An 18012-nucleotide genomic window follows, 5' to 3' on the forward strand; every position below is an offset into this window, starting at 1 on the left:
GTTATTAAAAATGGGTTCAGTTTCTGATGTTACAGTTTTTGGGTAATCTGGGAACAGTTCAGGATCTCTGCACCAGTTAGTTGTGTGGCCTCCCTGCTGCGCTATGTTTCTCCTTGGTACTAGACTGCCTGTCCTATATACCTTGTCCCTCTCACTGTCTTCACCTGTATGGCAGGCGGCGGGAGCTTCTCTAAGGGGCACTGCTGTACTCACTGCAGTCCCTAAGCTCTGTGTAGCGGCTTTGCCTTCAGGTGCTGCTGCGGCCAGGAGATCTGCAGTCTCCCTGGCCCCCGGTCTTTATTGCTGGGCAGATTAGATCCCTCACAATCTCGGATGCCGGTGTCCGATAATCAGTGCTGTTCCTTGGGGATGAACCGGTCTGGCTCCACCTCCCCGGTCACTCCTCTTTTGCCTCACTCTTGATCCCTCAGGCGGTCACACAGTTACTTGTGCGGGCTAAGCACTGCCCTCTCCATTTTGATGTCTCCCCTCACTCTCTGCTCGCACAGTCTCTTTTTCTCCAACTGTCAACTGTCTCTCTGACTCCACCTCCAAACCTGGATTTAAAGGGGACCTCACCTGAACTCGACTTGTAGAGCTCCCCCTCCAGGCTTGGAGTGGAAATGTTGTATGTGGGATTACCTAATGTGGAGATCCTTCCCTGCCCAGGTGCAGGTATATTTGTGGCAACTGAACCCTGGGGGTGCCACAATAACGTTACCCCATTCCTCTCCAGTGCAATCCCTGTTCTTCCTAACAAATTATTTTCACTGATTAAGTTCCCTGGAGACTGTCAGGAAGATGATTGTCCAGAAACAACTAGGTGAGTGCTACCATGACTATTGTGTCTATTGACCCAAAAACACAAGAAAAGTCACCTCCAGCATGCTCACAACCATACAAATAAGTTACAGACCTTTGGGAATTTTATTCGAAAAGAGCAAAACAAAAGTGGAACTTTTCAGACCTATGGATCAGCGGTATGTCTGGAGGAGGAAGACTGAAGAATATGCTGAAAAGTACACCCTGCATACAGGGAAGCATAGAGGTGGCTTGGTGATGCTCTGGGGCTGATTCACTTTCTCTTTTACTAGAAACCTGAAAAGGGTGGAGCACAAGTTGATTCAATAAAGTATCAGAAAATCTAAGGAGACAACATGATGCCCTCTGTGAAGAAGGTGAAGCTTGTACGTCATTGGACCTTCCAAAATGACAATGATCCAAACATACCACAAAGTCCACTAAGGCTTGATTGAAGTAGTCCGGGAAGATCCTGGAGTGGCTGTAAAATATACCTGACTTGGCTTGATAGAAAATCTTTTGTGGGATTTTAAGAAGTAGCTTGAAAAACAAAAACCTCAAAATATTAGTGAAGTGAAGACCATTAACCATCAGAAATGGGCTGAAGTTCCTCAGGAATGCTGCCATTTGTAGCAGGGCAGAACAACTAAAGACGATCTACTGAGTAATATACATGCTTGTCGTGAAGGGCTTGAATACATCTGAGACTGCAGCTGTCATTAAAAGTGGCATTTTGAGAAACGTATTATATTAGTTGTGTTGAGCTATTTATATTTTTTATAGTTTTTTTGATTTATTGCAAAATAACAAAGTTTTAAAATTTTGCTAATAAACCGAAATTGCAATGTGGGTTGAATAATTTTGACTGCAATAATATTTCTCACCCCTTGACATAGGCTATTGTAATAAGATAATCAATGTTATTCACTGTTTATGACTGTATAAAGTCCACACTTCAAAACAATACAAGCATATAGCATAACATTCATTATATCCAGATCTAGATGAAGCATTGTGTAGCATGAAACAGATGACAATCACAAAATTTTCAAACAAAGGAAATATTTTTTACTATGTAATAAGCTAGAAAACGTTTGGTGCCATCCTCTTCCTAAAACAAATAAATAATTTTCCTATATAAAAACTACTATTCATAATTTTCACTCTGAGGATAATTGTGTACACACCTGGACTGTAAAATACTGACGTCAACCATTAGTCTGCTGAGTGCTTATTTTATATTGCAAAATCAGCAGCAGAAAGTGTAAAAAGTAACATCTGAATGCGAAAAGGCAGGAAAAAAAAGACAAATACTAAAGGCTTCCCCTCCTCACTTCACATTCTCAAAAGGTTTAGTCCTTTCATTGCAAATAATGAAGTAGAATTGATCTAAATGAACGGTGTGAACTGTGTTTCAACCCAGAGGAGGAGACTGATGAGAATGAAAACTCCAGACTTTCTTGTTAGCCCTCGGCAATCATATCATGGCTACAAATATATATATAAAGGCACTGTTGCTAGCGATTATAACCCAAAACTCACCTGCTGCAGTTTCCACCTAATCTGTGAGTAGTATAAAGTAGAAACGCAGATAATAATTCTCACAATGTCACTTGATGTCGTTTTATTAGCAGCAGATGACTAATAAACCTGCTGCCATGTAGTTCTCCGTATTAATGAGCTCTGATAAACCCGCTCCAACAACTGATTGGCAGCTTTCTGTGTACACAGTGCATAAGCATAAATCTGTCAATCAGTGGTGGGGGTGTTTTGGTGTTTAAAGAGCTCAAGATTCAGAGGTCTGCAGTAGATAAAACAGTGATGTCATCAAAACTGCAGCAAGCAGCCCAACAAGTGATACACTGCTGGAATTAGGGTAAATGCCCCTATAGCATGTTGGTCTCAGATTGGGTAGCAAAATCCTGGTGACAGATTTCCTTTAACAATGACTGGATTTCTGTGAAATATCACATTAAAATATTACACGCAAATAAAGCACTCCGTTTTTCATTATTGTCCTAAATATTTTGGTTTTACTTTCCATTTTCCTACTTAAATGTAAATTAAATTAAAAAAATATTTGTATCAGGCCAGTGCAGCAGAAACTCAATGGTGGCTTGAAAGGACATCATGGTGGATATAGACTATGGTGACATTTTGCTTTTCCGAGCAGATAATATAAAGAAAAAGCTGGTGCCGTGTTCACTAATGATGAGAAAGCACTAAAGTGCTCGGGTGCTCACACCTTCCTTACACGCTGTTTCACACACACACACACACACACACACACATACATATAAATAAACTATTGTTGGAACTGGAGCTCGAAGTGATCCCTTCTTTTTGTGTAGCATGGGAAACTGAACTCAAAAAACCTTTGCGAAAAAACAATGGGTCAAAAGTTTGTCGTTGTCCCAAAAATCGGTCCTTGCAACCAAATAACAGGAAACTAGTTTTAAAATTATTTCCAAATGGTAGAGTTCCCTATGCCTTACATAAATGGTATCCAGAAGTTGTGGACCTATGGAGACATTGCGGAAGGGAGGTTGGAACAATGACTCGTATCTGGTGGCCGTGTTCGGTCCTGAGGGCTTTTTGGGAGGGGGTGCTTAAGGTGATCAAAGAAGTCACAGGAGTCATATTCCCCTCTTCTTCAGAGTTGGCCTTATAATATAAGTTCCCTATGTTTAAATGCTTATACAAGACGTTTCTCTTGAGACTAGGGATGGGCGATCCTCCCGATGGTCGGGATCGGGGAGACTCGCCCGATCATTTTGTAAAGATCGGGGTCGAGATAACACGATCTTGTGTCCAATCACTGATCTTGGACTTTACAGTTATGGGATGGGGCGGGGGGGCTGTAAAATAAAGAATACAGTTAATAATAAACATTGTCATTATACTTACAGGTCCCGCGACGCGTCCTGCAGACTCTGTCTCCGGCGCTTCTCCTTCCGAGTCCGATCATCGCTGTGCCGCCCGGTAACTAAAGGACCTTCCATGACGTCATAGCATATGACCAGTCACGTGTGAATGCTGTATTATCTCATTGGCTACAGACCGGTCACATGGCTATGACGTCATGCTAGGTCCTGTCAGTGCATCTCGCCGGTACGCGGTGCTCGCCCAAACATCTCAGTATGCGATATACTTGGCGAGCTCCGTGTAACGGCGAGATGCTCGGGCATATGCTTGGCTCCCCGTCCCTGCATGTCGGCGCTCTTTACAGAGTCAGCCCACATGCAGGGATTAGCTACCACAGCCGGTGAATAGCGGCGTCGGGAATCAGGTGATTGGAGATCACCGTTGCTATAGTAACCCCGTCAAGTTACTATGGCAACGGTGACGTCACCGCTTACCAACCAGCAGCTTCTGATCACTCATTGAGTGACTAGACAGCGCGGGGAGGAGCAGCGTTCTTCCTCCCCCCCGTGCTTTGTGATATAGCAGAGCTGCATGGGTTGAAGAAGACAGAAGACCAGGATCGTGGAGGGGTGAGAGGGAGTAATAAACATGGAGTCCCTAAGTGTGTCTGTGTATTTATTTGTAATAATGTATTTTTTCTCTGTGAGATGTCTTTTTTTAACCCTTTATTGGAGATTCTTAATGGCTGGGTCAAACTTGGCCTGATATTAAGAATCTCGGGCTTAATACCAGCTGATAAAACAAAGCTGGTATTAACCCCTTATTACTCAGCGTGCCAGCCGGCACCAGGGCCACTGGAAGAGTTGGATACAGCGCCAGAAGATGGCGATTCTATGAAAGTGAAAATTTTCTGGGGTGGCTGCAAACTGCAATTCGCAGTGGGGAGGGCCCAGAAAGCTTGGGCCATCCTGCACTGCGGATTCCAATCCCCAGCTGCCTACTTGTATCTGGCTGGACACAAACAATTTTTTTTTTTTTTAATTATTTCATGAAATAATTAAAAAAAGGGCTTCCCTATATTTTTGGTTCCCAGCAGAGTACAAATAGGCAGCTGGGGGTTGGGGACAGCCTGTACCTGCCTGCTGTACCTGGCTAGCATACAAAAATATGGCGAAGCCCACGTCATTTTTTTTTTTTTTTAATTTTTGGGCAAAAAAATAAAAAAAAGGGCTTCCCTAGATTTTCCATTGCCAGTGAAGCTAACAACAAGCACTGGGGGTTAGGAGCCAGTAGCTGCTTGGATTACCCCTAGCAATAGAAAATGTAGAGGGATCCCACAAATTTATTATTTTTTTAAATAACTAAAAAAAAATGTGCTTCCCTGTATTTTGATTGGGTAGACGGGGGTGGCAGCCTGTAGCCATCTGCTTTATGTGCGCTGAGAATCAAAAATACTGCGGAGCGCTACGTCATTTTTTTAAAATTATTTATTTTTATACAACTATATATTGTGTACAGAAAATATATACACAGTTTATATATATATATATATATATATATATATATATACACACATATATATATTATATATACATATATTATATATACATATATTATATATACATATATATATATATATATTATATATACAGCGCTGGCAAAAAATCAAGAGACCACTGCAAAATTGTCAGTTTTTCTATTTTTTCTCTTTATATTTTAGAGTAAAATGTAAATTGTTCTTTTATTCTATAATCTACTGGCAACGTCTCCGAATTTCCAAGCATTACATTTTGTATTTATTTTCTGAAAATACTAGTTTATAGAATAAAACATTTTTACATTTTACTCAAAAATATAAAGAGAAAAAACAGAAAAACTGAAAATGTTGCAGTGGTCTCTTTTTGCCAGAGATTTGTGTACCTATATATATATATATATATATATATATATATCTCTAGATCTCTCTCTCTCTCTCTATATATATATATATATATATATATATATATATATATATATATATATATATATATATATATATATATATATATATATATATATATATATATATATATATATATATATATATATATATATATATATATATATATATATATATATATATATATATATAGTACACAATATAGTTGCATAGAAATAAATACATAATTTAAAAAAATGATGTAGCCCTCTGCAGTATTTTTGATTCTCAGCGCAGATAAAGCAGACAGCTTCGGGCTGCCACCCCCATCTACCTGGCTTTACCTACCTGCAATCAAAATGCAGAGAAGCCATTAATTTTTTTTTAATCAAAATACGGCCGGGAGCCCACACATTTTTTTAATTATTTTTTTTAAAATAATTAAAAAAAAATGCGTGTGCTCCCGCCGTATTTTGATCACCAGTCAAAGCCAGGCAGCTGGGGGCTGGGATTCTCGGCAGCCCGCAACCGCCCCTGGAAATGTCACATTGTTTCTTAGCGCCATTTCCAGGCGCTTTACCCAGCTAGACCAGTGACCAGTGGCCCTGGTGGCGGTGGCACGTTGGGTAATAAAGGGGTTAATACCAGCTTTGTATTCTCAGATGGTACTAAGCCCGAAATTCATGGTGTCATACCAAATTAGACATGGCCACCATGAATTTCTAGTAAACAGTAAAAAAAACAAACAGATTATTTTTTTTGTTTTATTTCTAATAAAAAAAAATTAACATTTAGATTCCATCTTTATTATAAAAACAATTCTTAGCTCGACATAATTCACAGGAACAGCAAAGTCAACTCTGCTTCATCACTATGCACAGACAGTGTCTATACATAGTGAGAAGCAAAGAGCAAAGTCAACTCTGCTTCATCATTGTGCACAGTGTCTATACATAGTGAGAAGCAAAGAATAAAGTCAACTGCTTCATCACTGTGCACAGACAGTGTCTATACATAGTGAGAAGCACAGAGAGACAAGTCAGGTCTGCTACATCTCTCTCTACAAAGCGAGATGCAGGCTGACAGTGAGGGGATGATTGAACTTGTGTCTCGGATGGGCATCACCCCCCCACGGTCTGACAATCGCCAGACAGGAGCACATCAGCAGCATGGAAATAGACACAGCTGACCCGCTCTTGTGGGGAGATTGTGCGCTGTGATGCGACACTCGCACAGTGACAATGAAAGTTCAGTTACCAGGACCTTCGATGACATTATAGTCATGTGACCAGTCTGTAAGCGAATCAACATTCACACCAGACGGTCACATGCTATGAAGTCATTGAAGGTCTTGTAAGTCACTGCTGGTTACCGGCAGCACAGCAATGATCGGACTCAGAAGCAGGAGCGGCCAGGAGTCTGCAGGACGCGTCGTGGGACCTGTAAGTATAATGACAGTGTTTTTTAATATTGTGTGGTTTTGTTTGTTTTTTACAGATCCTTACAGATCGGGATCGCCCATCCCTACTTGAGACACCTTCTCCAGGCTGCCAACAAAGGAGGCAAGCAGACCCACCATCCTTAGAGGAATGGTTCGCTGAAGTTTCGACCATTCATCTCATGGAGACTTTGATCACTCATTCCCAACAGGAGGCACCATTGGGAGACTTTTCTGGCCTCACTCCACTTTTGAATTACGTCCCCTCTTTTTTTCTCCTCTCTTTTCTATCTGTACTTTTTATACTGGTTGATCTTCCCTCTTATCTTCCTCTCAATTTTTATCTAATCCACTGTATTGGTGGGATCCATTCCTTTTCCCCTCTTGTTGCTCTAATACTGTTCTTTGTTGTATTATGATGACTTTGTGTACGTTATTGGAAAACGAAATAAAAAATTTAAATAAAAAAGAAGTGCTCGCTACTCAATATGAGCAGGTTGGATGCTCTGATGGGGCAACTCGAGTAATGAGCATAATGGAAGTCAATTAGTGATAACCACTCCGGCTTTCCGCCAAAAACAGATTATTTCGGGGGGAGGACGAGTAGGTTTTATTTTTTTATTTTTTTTTTTACACTCAGCATTCGGACAAGTTGATTTTACCCCCAATGAGAACAATTCAGAGACTGCAAGCGTCTCTAACTGGGGTGTCGGCTCCCATCGTTCACTGAAGGAAGCCGGCTCTTTGCGTAGGATGGTTCATAAATGACACATCCGAACACCCGAGATACTCGGCTGAGTACCGAGTGTAGCAGAGAACCCAGATGCTGGATCGAGTATGGAGCAGTCACTCATTAGTTTTCACTACTGGTTTAAGAAATTGATGTCTCAGATCACAGCTCCTGCACGGACAAGTATCTGCACAGAATATTCCTCCTTTTCACAGAGATATCAGGCAGAGTAAAAAGCCCCCAAATCCTGTGCTCTGGGAATTCTATGATAGGATCACCTTGCATCTGTTAGATTTCCATTTTTGTGCATCTTATAGAGGTGAAGATCTAAATAAAACAAAAACAAAACTATTGTCATAAGGCAATCGTTTCATGCACACTACACTAAAGCATGGATAAAGTACTTCTTGTAAAATCTCTGCAACGGGGGCACTGGTTGATCAACAGTGTGGAGCACTGTAGTCTGCACCGTGTAAAATATTGCCCTGCATTGCAGTCCTAAAGTGTTATTGTCTAATGAGCACTGACTCGAACTGAGCATCCACAACTCCAGCATTGCTTCTTCTTTACCCGTGTGTCTAGGAAACCTCTGTCCACTTGCATTGCGGGGGTAACTTTAAATCAAATTTTTCAGATCATCATAGAGAAGAATTCCCTAATAAATATATATTATTAAAGCTGCTGCATCTTCTGCCATCAGATATTTGGGCAAAAAGCTGCTCTTCTTTTGCCACCAGAATTCAGCATCCAGGAGGGAAAATTCAACTGACACCTGAAATTATACCTACGAGCTTGTAACACCGGCCACATTATAATAATGTTCTTCTATAAAATCACTAAATTGCTTTTAAAGGGAACCTGTCAAAAATTTCTACACCCCCAAACCATTTATCAGTGTATCCATTTATGACCCCAAAGCGATGCTCCAGCAGTGATAACTCGCATTTTGAAAAGTTCTGTATATACAGTGCTCATGATAAATGAGTACACCCCTTTAAAAAGAAGAGTTAATGAATATCTCACTGAATATGAAAACAATTTTCAAAATTTTGCCAAAACTGAGTTTATATACAACATTGTTTTAACCCATAACATGAAAGTTAGGTTAATCATACGACTTTCGTTACAAAATCTTCAGTTTTACGCAAATTAGTTAATACAAAAAATGAATTCACCCCACATCAAAAACTACTAGTATTTTGTATGACCTCCATGATTTTTAAGGACAAGACCAGGTCTTCTAGACATGGAATGAACAATTTTGTAACATATTGCAAAATCTTTTTCTATTCTTCAGCAACCTCTCAGGCTACTTTCACACTGCATTTTGCCTTACGTTTAGTGGTCCTGTCAGGGCATCCATCCAAACCGCCCCTCCCCCACCCCGCAAAGTGTGTTTCGGACGCATGCACCGACAGGGCCATTCACTGTAATGGAGCAGACTATGTTAGCGTGTGCTCTGTTTTGTACTATTTTCGGGCATATACGTTTTCTGCAGGCGTACACCAAAACGTAGTCGACTATGTTTTGGTGTCTGCCTGCAGTAAACATATGTGCCCGAAAATGGTACAAAACAGAGCACACGCTAACATACCGTAGTCTGCTCCATTACAGTCAATGGCCCTGTCGGTGCATGCGTCCGAAACACGCTTTGCGGGGTGGGGGAGGGGCGGTTTGGATGGATGCCCTGACAGGACCACTAAACGTAAGGCAAAGCCCAGTTTGAAAGGGGCCTTATAGAGCCTGGATGCTGGATAGAGAGTGATGACAACTTGAAGGCGAAAACGTCAGCTTCCCAGTGCATTTTTACATGTAATATATGTGTCCTGGAAAAATAGAGGAGTGGGTGCCAGATTCAGGCACTGTAAAACAGCAAAAATGTGAATAGAAAGGGATTTTCAGCACAACCACCATTGAAAGGTTAGAAAGCCTTTTGTAACTGAAGGCCACCTGTTAGGTGCAATATCTGTTGTATTTCTGGCGTTACAAACATCCTGAATCATACAAACGATCAATAATTAAGGCCGATTGTAATGTGTCAGAATTTGCAGCTATCGTACTCTACTGTATTAGCTTAAAAAAAACACCCAGACTTATACTGGGGGTTGTAACACTGCTGTTTCTGTATTTGTGATGCCATAATATAGTAAGCTGGATCATCGGATGCCAATAGTTCAACTCTCTTGATAAACTTAAAGGGAACCTGTCACCAGATTTGGCCCCTATAAGCAGCGACCATCACCAGTGAGCTCTTATATACTGCATTCTAGACTACTGTATATAATAGCCCAGGCTGCTCTCTATAACATAAAAAACATATTTTATTATACTCACCTAAGTGGCGGTCCGGCCCAATAGGCGTCGTTGCTCTCCGGTCCGGTGCCTCCTCTATGCTGTGGCATTGCACTCCTGAGCAGCCGAACAAACCCATGAGAAAAAACCCATGAGAAATTCCCTATTAAAAATATATCTTTATTCAGTCAACTCACTAAAAACTGTCAATACAGTAACACAAAATAGCCACTAAAAGGTGGATAAATGGTGAGGTAGGGACAAGTGCGCCAATTACGGATATTCCAAGATATTATATATAATTAGGCGGGGGTAAGCTAATGCTCTCCCTCTCAGACCTCCCCCTACCTAACAGCAGAGTGTTAACACCCTAATACTTGGTGCCCCCGCTCCTCGGCGGCTGTCCCTCACTGACCCTAAAATCCACAATAAACTACCACCATCACCACAATTCGTGTTAGTGAAGTGTGCAAGTCATATATACGTCATAATACTACGTTCTGAGGGCAATAAATTTCATTAAAAATACCATGTACATTTTTGGATGTGTACTATAACCACTGGAAAAAATTCATACATATAAAATATATGACTCTTATTAAGAGAAAAGATGTTCCAATACCAGTAAGTCATACATCCCATTGATGATACTACATGCACATAACATCATAGCCCACAGTGCCTCTATAACTGCACACTGCAAACAATAATAATAATACTTATCACTTGTCCCATCCCAACGCGTTTCTCCCTCAGGGTATCTGGGGGTTCATCAGATGTTCTATATTATCCGGCCGCACAGTGGAAGTCCGGGTATCGTGACCAGTGGAGTCACAGGTGACCTCACAATTGAGATCTTCTCATGGATGGTGCCAGAAATAATGTCTCACCATACCATCTACCACCTCACCTAAATAACCTCAACCAGCCCCAAACGTTCCTGAGCAGGTGCACTTTGATTTGCCTTGCTGAGGGAAGATCAAAGTATTGTAACGCACATGCGTGTGCGGTCCTTAACCTTTCCTCGTGCCTGCGCATTACAGTACTTTGATCTGCCTTCAGCAGGGCAGATCAAAGTGCGCCTGCGCAGGACCGCAATGCCGGCCACTGTGGATGAAATAGGATGCGTCATCCACACTGCGCTGGGTAGAATGAGGACGACGATTGCCGCAGACAGGAGGTGCCAGACCGGAAAATGGTGACATCCATCGGATCGGACCGCCCCCTTGGTAGTATAAAAGTGTTTTTCACATTCTACAAAGCGGCCTGGGCTCTTATATACAGCATGTTAGAATGCTGTATATAAGAGCTCACTGGTGGTGGTCATATCTTATAAGGGGCTATATCTGGTGACAGGTTCCCTTTAACATAACCTGACTTGTGTAATTTTATGTTGAAGGGCTATACCTGCCCATTCTGTCCATATATTTTTATAGATATAGATTTCCTTTTGTTTTAACTTGTATTATCCTGTGTGGTTATTACAGATACCAAAACTTTAGAGCTATCCACTCAATTACTTTTTTTATAAATCAGAACATCTCATCCTTTTGAAGTAATACTACATGTAAACATTTTTGCTTTTGATGTTATTCGCTTGCTCATCATATGTTACTATAATTGGCATATATCTATGTATATATTGATTTTTTTTTCTCATGCTATAACATTGTATATCATAGTGCTGGTTTGTTAAAGGTCATGTAGATCGAACCATCACGGCATTATGCACCATTTTCACCTTCATTTATACACAACTGGAGTGACGGATTTCTCATTCATTGCATTATTAGATGCTGACACCTCCTTCTTTTACTTGCACTTTGCTTGGGAAAATGATGGATACATCACATGATGAGCACCAACAGGATTCCTGAAAAGCCCCACTGACATAATAGGGTCGGGCATAATTCCAGCAGCTTCCATCATTTCACAGGACACTACTATATGACCTGCTATTGAGGATCTGACAGCAATGTGAACACAGTCTTATCTTGTTAACAGTTACAGATTATCGTTTCATTGGTGGTACTCAGTTGAAACTTTCTTTTTCATGTGCAGCTACTTGGCTTAAAGGTTTCCAAACACTGATGCAAATCAACCAAATCCTGAGGACTGAGCTGGACTGAAAAAGATTAATATCGAAGGCAAAAGATGCTGTAGACGGCACTATTTGCAGCAAAACGTACATTACAGGCAGTGTACATGCTCCAGTCCACTGGAGGGAGAAGGAAAAGGGTTAACAACAGCTTTATGTCATCTTCTACAGGAGATTTGGTGACAATAGCAGAAAACACAAGCCTAAACTGATTTACAGTTATCCCCACCCAGCGTTCCCAGATAGTTGCTATGTAGAAAGGTGTGAACATTGGGCTGTGGAGGCTCCGTACTCCTACGCCAGAAAGAGTCTGTGCGTATAAATCACTTTGGGAAAGATGTGATACCTCCTTTTCCCTTCAGGGTGGGGTCCATCACCCCACCTCCAGTCCTCATCGTAGACGCAGTAGTGAAACACTTGACATGGGAGTTCTTTTGGCAACCATAATTTGAACAGCTTTTTTTTCCTTCTCACTATTATGACAGACCATGGCCTCACACCCATTGTTCTGCTATATTTGTTTTCTGAGGAACTTCCAAGGAAGCTGGTCAAGGTCAACCGTAAGCTCTAGACCTTATAAGGATACCTCCGGGTTCCCTGGCTGGTTCGGCTACATAGCCACCTCCTCCTCACCCTCCTGACTCAGCTCTCTATGTAACCAGGAAATGACTCTTTGCTCAACACTAGTTCCCCCCAGTGAGCTGACTCTGACATGAACTGTTTCTGTAAGGCCTAAGGCTATGTGCACACACTGCGTTTTTTTGACGCTGCGTTTTTGGCCGCTAAAAACGCACAAAAACGCACCTGCGTCGAAAAAACGCGGCAAAAACGCAAGCGTTTTGCCGCGATTTGGTGCATTTTTTGCTGCGTTTTGCTGCGTTTTTGCTCACTGCGTCCTTATGCGTTTTTTATCAGTGAACAAAAAAAAAAAGGTCTGATGTCATTTCCTTCTTCAATGTGTTCTTCATTCTCCACTAGTGTATGCAGAAGAGCAGACAGCTGCAGAACTACAAGGCTCAGCATACTCCATCCAATAGTGTATGCAGGAGAGCAGACAGCAGCTGCAGAACTACAAGGCTCAGCATGCTCCATCCAGGACTGTATGCTTGAGGGAGAGTCAGGGGGAGCAGACCTACAAGGCTCAGCATCCTCCATCCAATAGTGTATGCAGGAGAGCAGACAGCAGCTGTCGAACTACAAGGCTCAGCATCCTCCTTCCAGGACTGTATGCAGGATTTCTTTGCCCCCCCCAAACAAAAAAAATGACGTGGGATTCGCCATATTTTTGTATGCTAGCCGGGTACAGCAGGCAGGTACGGGCTGCCCCCAACCCCCAGCTGCCTATTTGTACCCGGCTGGGAACCAAAAATATAGGGAAGCCCTTTTTTTTTTAAATTATTTCATGAATTTCATGAAATAATTTAAAAAAAAAAATGACGTGAGCTTCGCCCAATTTTTAAGTCCAGCCGGGTACAACTAGGCAGCTGGGGATTGGAATCCACAGTGCAGGGTGCCCATGCTTTCTGGGCACCCCCGCTGTGAATTGCAGTCCCGCAGCCACCCCAGAAAATGGCGCTTTCATAGAAGCGCCATCTTCTGGCGCTGTATCCAACTTTTCCAGCTGCCCTGAAGCCGGGTGGCTCGCCGGGTAATAATGGGGTTAGGGCTAGCTGTATAGCTGGCCCTAAGCCCGAAGGTCATGGTGTCACGCCAATATTAGACATGGCCACCATGAATTTCTAGTAAAGATAAAAAAAAACCACAACACACAGAAAAATATTTTTATTAGAAATAAAACACAACACAATTAGTAACTCCATCTTTATTGAAACAAAGAACCCCCCTCCGCAGTAATCCTGGGTCAAGGGTCCCGTGCCGTCCAATCCGGATCCAATATCATCTGATCGGTTTGCTGGAAGGCAAAGCGATCAGATGATGTGTCAGGATCAAGTGCCTGAATCCCATCACACATCAGCTGATTGTATAAAAGCCGTTTATACAATCAGCAGATGTATCGGTGCAAAAAAAAAAAAAATAAAAAAGATAATACTCACTTATGTGCTGATTACCGGCAGCTCCTGCAGCGATGGGGCGAGAGTCTGATCCTGTCCGATCGCTGCAGCAGCTGCCGGTAATCAGGGATGACGTCTCCTGACGCATCCGCTGATACCGGCCGGGTGCTCGCGTCACCGCGATACTTACGATCACCTGATGCGTCAGGTGACTGCATCAGGTGATCCATCGCCAGGTCCTGCATCCATTGGAGGTTTCCCGGCCGTCTGCACACAGCCGGAGCGGGGGTGGCGATACCGTGAGAGGAGATGGGAGCGGGCATGGCACCGGGAGGCTGCAGACAGGTGAGTATAACTTTTTTTTTTTTTTTCTACTGTTAACTTTTGTTTTCGCAGCCGCTTCCACCTCCCGCCCAGACATGGCGCCGCACGGCAGCATACATGCACAGGACGGGAGATGGAAGCGGCGGTGACGGTACCGGGAGGATTCACGCTTCTGTATATACTGACAGAAGGAATCCTCTTCCTGTACACGTCACTTTACTACCCACCTCCTGCGTTTATAGCTGCGTTTTTGGTCTTAGAAACGCACCAAAACGCAGCTATTTGCGTTTCTCATTGCGTCTTTCAACATCCCATTGAACTCAATGGATGAAAAACGCGGTGAAAAACGCTGGAATAATTGACATGCTGCGCTTTTGTGGTCACCACAAAAACGCAGCTGAAAAAAAACGCTGTGTGGGGACAGCAAAAATGAAAACTCATAGACTTTGCTGGGGAAGCAAAGTCATGCAGTTTTGAGGCCAAAAACGCACCCGGAAAACGCACTGTGTGCACATAGCCTAAGACACACGATGAGAAAAACGGTGCGAGTGGAGTGCGATAAAAAAAAAAAAAAAACGCATTCCACTTGGACCAATATTAGCCTGTGTGTCAGCGCACATGAGCAATTATTTTCTCAGCCCTAATCGGACCGAGAAAACAATCGCAGCATGCTGCGACTGTAATACGATCATTGTTTCTCTCGCACCCATTCAAGTCAATGGGCCGAGAGAAAACTTGCACTGCACTCGCGGTACACTGGTGTACTTCGAGTGCAGAGCGAGAATGGCAATAGCCGGCTATGGAGGAGAGAGACAGATAAATCCCGCCTTCCCCTCCTCCGTGCCGGCCCGCCCCTCCACAGCGCTGGCCCACCCCTCCTCAGTGTCGGCCCGTCCCCTGCAGCTGAGGTCCGCTCGCACGAATGGACCTCAGTCGCAGGGACACTCGCATGACACTCGGCTCTGCTGTACTGCCAGCGTGAGCAGAGTTTCATGCGAGGGGATCGCAGTAATCCCCGTGTGGCCCAGCTTTACTGAGAAAATCTTTCCACATAACATTCCTATGCTTTACATTACTTCTTATAAATTACATCTTAAACCTTTACCTCACACTACATCCTTCTTAACATTCTCCACTCTGCTATATGACTAATACATTTTACAGCACATAAGACATTACACTTTGCATAGCCACACACTTTGCATTGTAGCAGGGGTTCAACCACCTCCTACAGCTATGCAATAGCCCAGCATTTTTTTTTGCATGAGACATTGCATTGTGACTACAGGTGAGAATTCACCTGGGAAATTACTGTAGTTTTCAGATAAATTTCCCTCGAAACCCTAAGCAAAAGGCTTTGGTAAAAAATAAATATGACAGTAAATATGATATGGCCATCAGCCTTGGTATATGATACAATAAAAAGAGCAAAAAGGAGGAGGAACACTACCAGTTCAGTCCCCTAAAAGTGTCCAACTCAACCAGTAAATATATGAGAACTATCTCCGGTATCAGAATTTTTTTTTTTTTTTTAAAACAACCCTCACCCTTATATTAAATAGGTTGTCCACTACTTTTACACTGATGAGTTTTCATTAGGCTAGGTCATCAATAACTGATCGGCCGGAGTTAGACACCTGACACCCCCACCAATCGGCTGTTCTTGGTGCTGGCGGCACCATGAAATACTGAGCTCCAGAGCTTCCCCGTCTCTCGATAGTGGCCGCAGCCGGGTACTGCACATCCACCTCCTATTGATTTGAATAGGAGGTAGTTGTGCAGTATCCGGCCGCTATTAGTTGACAGATTAGCTCCAGAACTGAGCATTTCCAGTGGCCTGCTACTGACGGCACCAAGAACAGCTGATCATCGGGGATGCCGGGTGTCAGACTCCATCCAACCAAACATTGATGACCTATCCTAAGGATAGGCCATCAGTGTAAAAGTAGTGTACAATCTCTTTTAATGTGAATATGCAATTTAATGTGTAGTCACTATAACTAAGGCCTTCACACTACGCTGCTCCTTCAGTATCTGAGATCAGTGAGCTATGTTCTTAGTGTCCAAAATGGCCACTACAGACACATGGGGATCAGTATAATAGGTCTGCAATGCCTCTCCTGCCTTTTTCTTCTGGACAAAATAACGGCACCATTGGTGCAAAGGAGGTGAGACGTGGTTCAGACTTCCCAGGCATCTGCAACATCTTATTATGGACATGTGGAAAACAGGACACCGATCTCAAAAACAGAAGGAGCGGCTGCAGGGCAGAGTATATGCATTATAAGTTTGTGTTTGTTTCTAATACTTTGTATGATGACAAAACCCTATAATCTGTGCCAAACATTTATCAGAAGTGACTCAACACAAGAGAAAAAAAAGCAACATACAGAAACATGTATAACTCTAATTTATTATTAAATTACATAACAAAGCTTTTTTTTTCTTTATTACAGACAGAATTTGCACATTAGGTGCAGAAATGGGAAAATAATTACAAGAGCAATAAAATATAATTAGGTTCAATGAGCAATTTGTAAAGCAAAATAAGAAAGTGCTATTAGATGGGAAAGATTATATACAGGTGGATACTTTGGATTCAGACATCCCTTCTTAATGCCAACTTTACATGAGGTTTGGTAAATAAATTAGTTGTCACAGTCTACAGGAGGCCACACATATACATGGCAGGTCGGTCAGGATAGGAGAAGATGACTGCTGACATCGGTGCCTGGCTACACTCGTTTATGTATATTAACATTTTGTATTTGTTGGCAATTTATTTAGGTTGGGTTTACATTTTGTATTTCAATGGTGGCTTTCTACCAGGAAAAGTGTGATCTACACCACGAGAGAGGATAAAAGGCTCTGGTTACTCTTTTTAACTGTTAAAAAAACAAAGATTGGAATTATCGATGAGTAAACATTCACAAATAGGCTCACTACTTGACACATTTTTCGGATGCATGTTGTGAATGTACAAGCTTATCTTGAGCGTGAAAAAAAGGAGCTGTCTGAGTTTAAAAAAACATCACCTTCGCCAAAAACAGTGCCACAACTATCTGCAGGTTGTATGTGGAATTGCAGCTCAACTCCGTGTAAGTGAACAGGTCTAAGCTGTAATACAAAAGACTCTGCACAGACCAGTATTGGTAATTGTAATTGGTAATTTTAGGAAAAAAGCAGCCATGTTTTTCTACTCCTTTTAACCTAAGGGTCCCGTCACACGTAGTGACGCACCAACAATCCCACCAGCGATCCGACCTGGCAGGGATCGTTGGTGCGTCGCTACATGGTCGATGGTGAGCTGTCAATCAGGCAGATCTCACCAGCGACCAGCCACCTGCGACTCGTGTAACGATGCTGCACTTGGTAACTAGGTAAATATCGGGTAACTAAGCAAAGCGCTTTGGTTGGTTACCCGATATTTACCCTGGTTACCAGCATACACCGCTTACAGGCTGCCAGCGCTGGCTCCCTGCACACGTAGCTAGGGTACACATGGGGTTACTAAGCAAAGCGCTTTGCTTAGTT

The sequence above is a fragment of the Anomaloglossus baeobatrachus genome, chromosome 2 (assembly GCF_048569485.1).
Source record: "Anomaloglossus baeobatrachus isolate aAnoBae1 chromosome 2, aAnoBae1.hap1, whole genome shotgun sequence".
NCBI classification, from domain to species: domain Eukaryota; kingdom Metazoa; phylum Chordata; class Amphibia; order Anura; family Aromobatidae; genus Anomaloglossus; species Anomaloglossus baeobatrachus.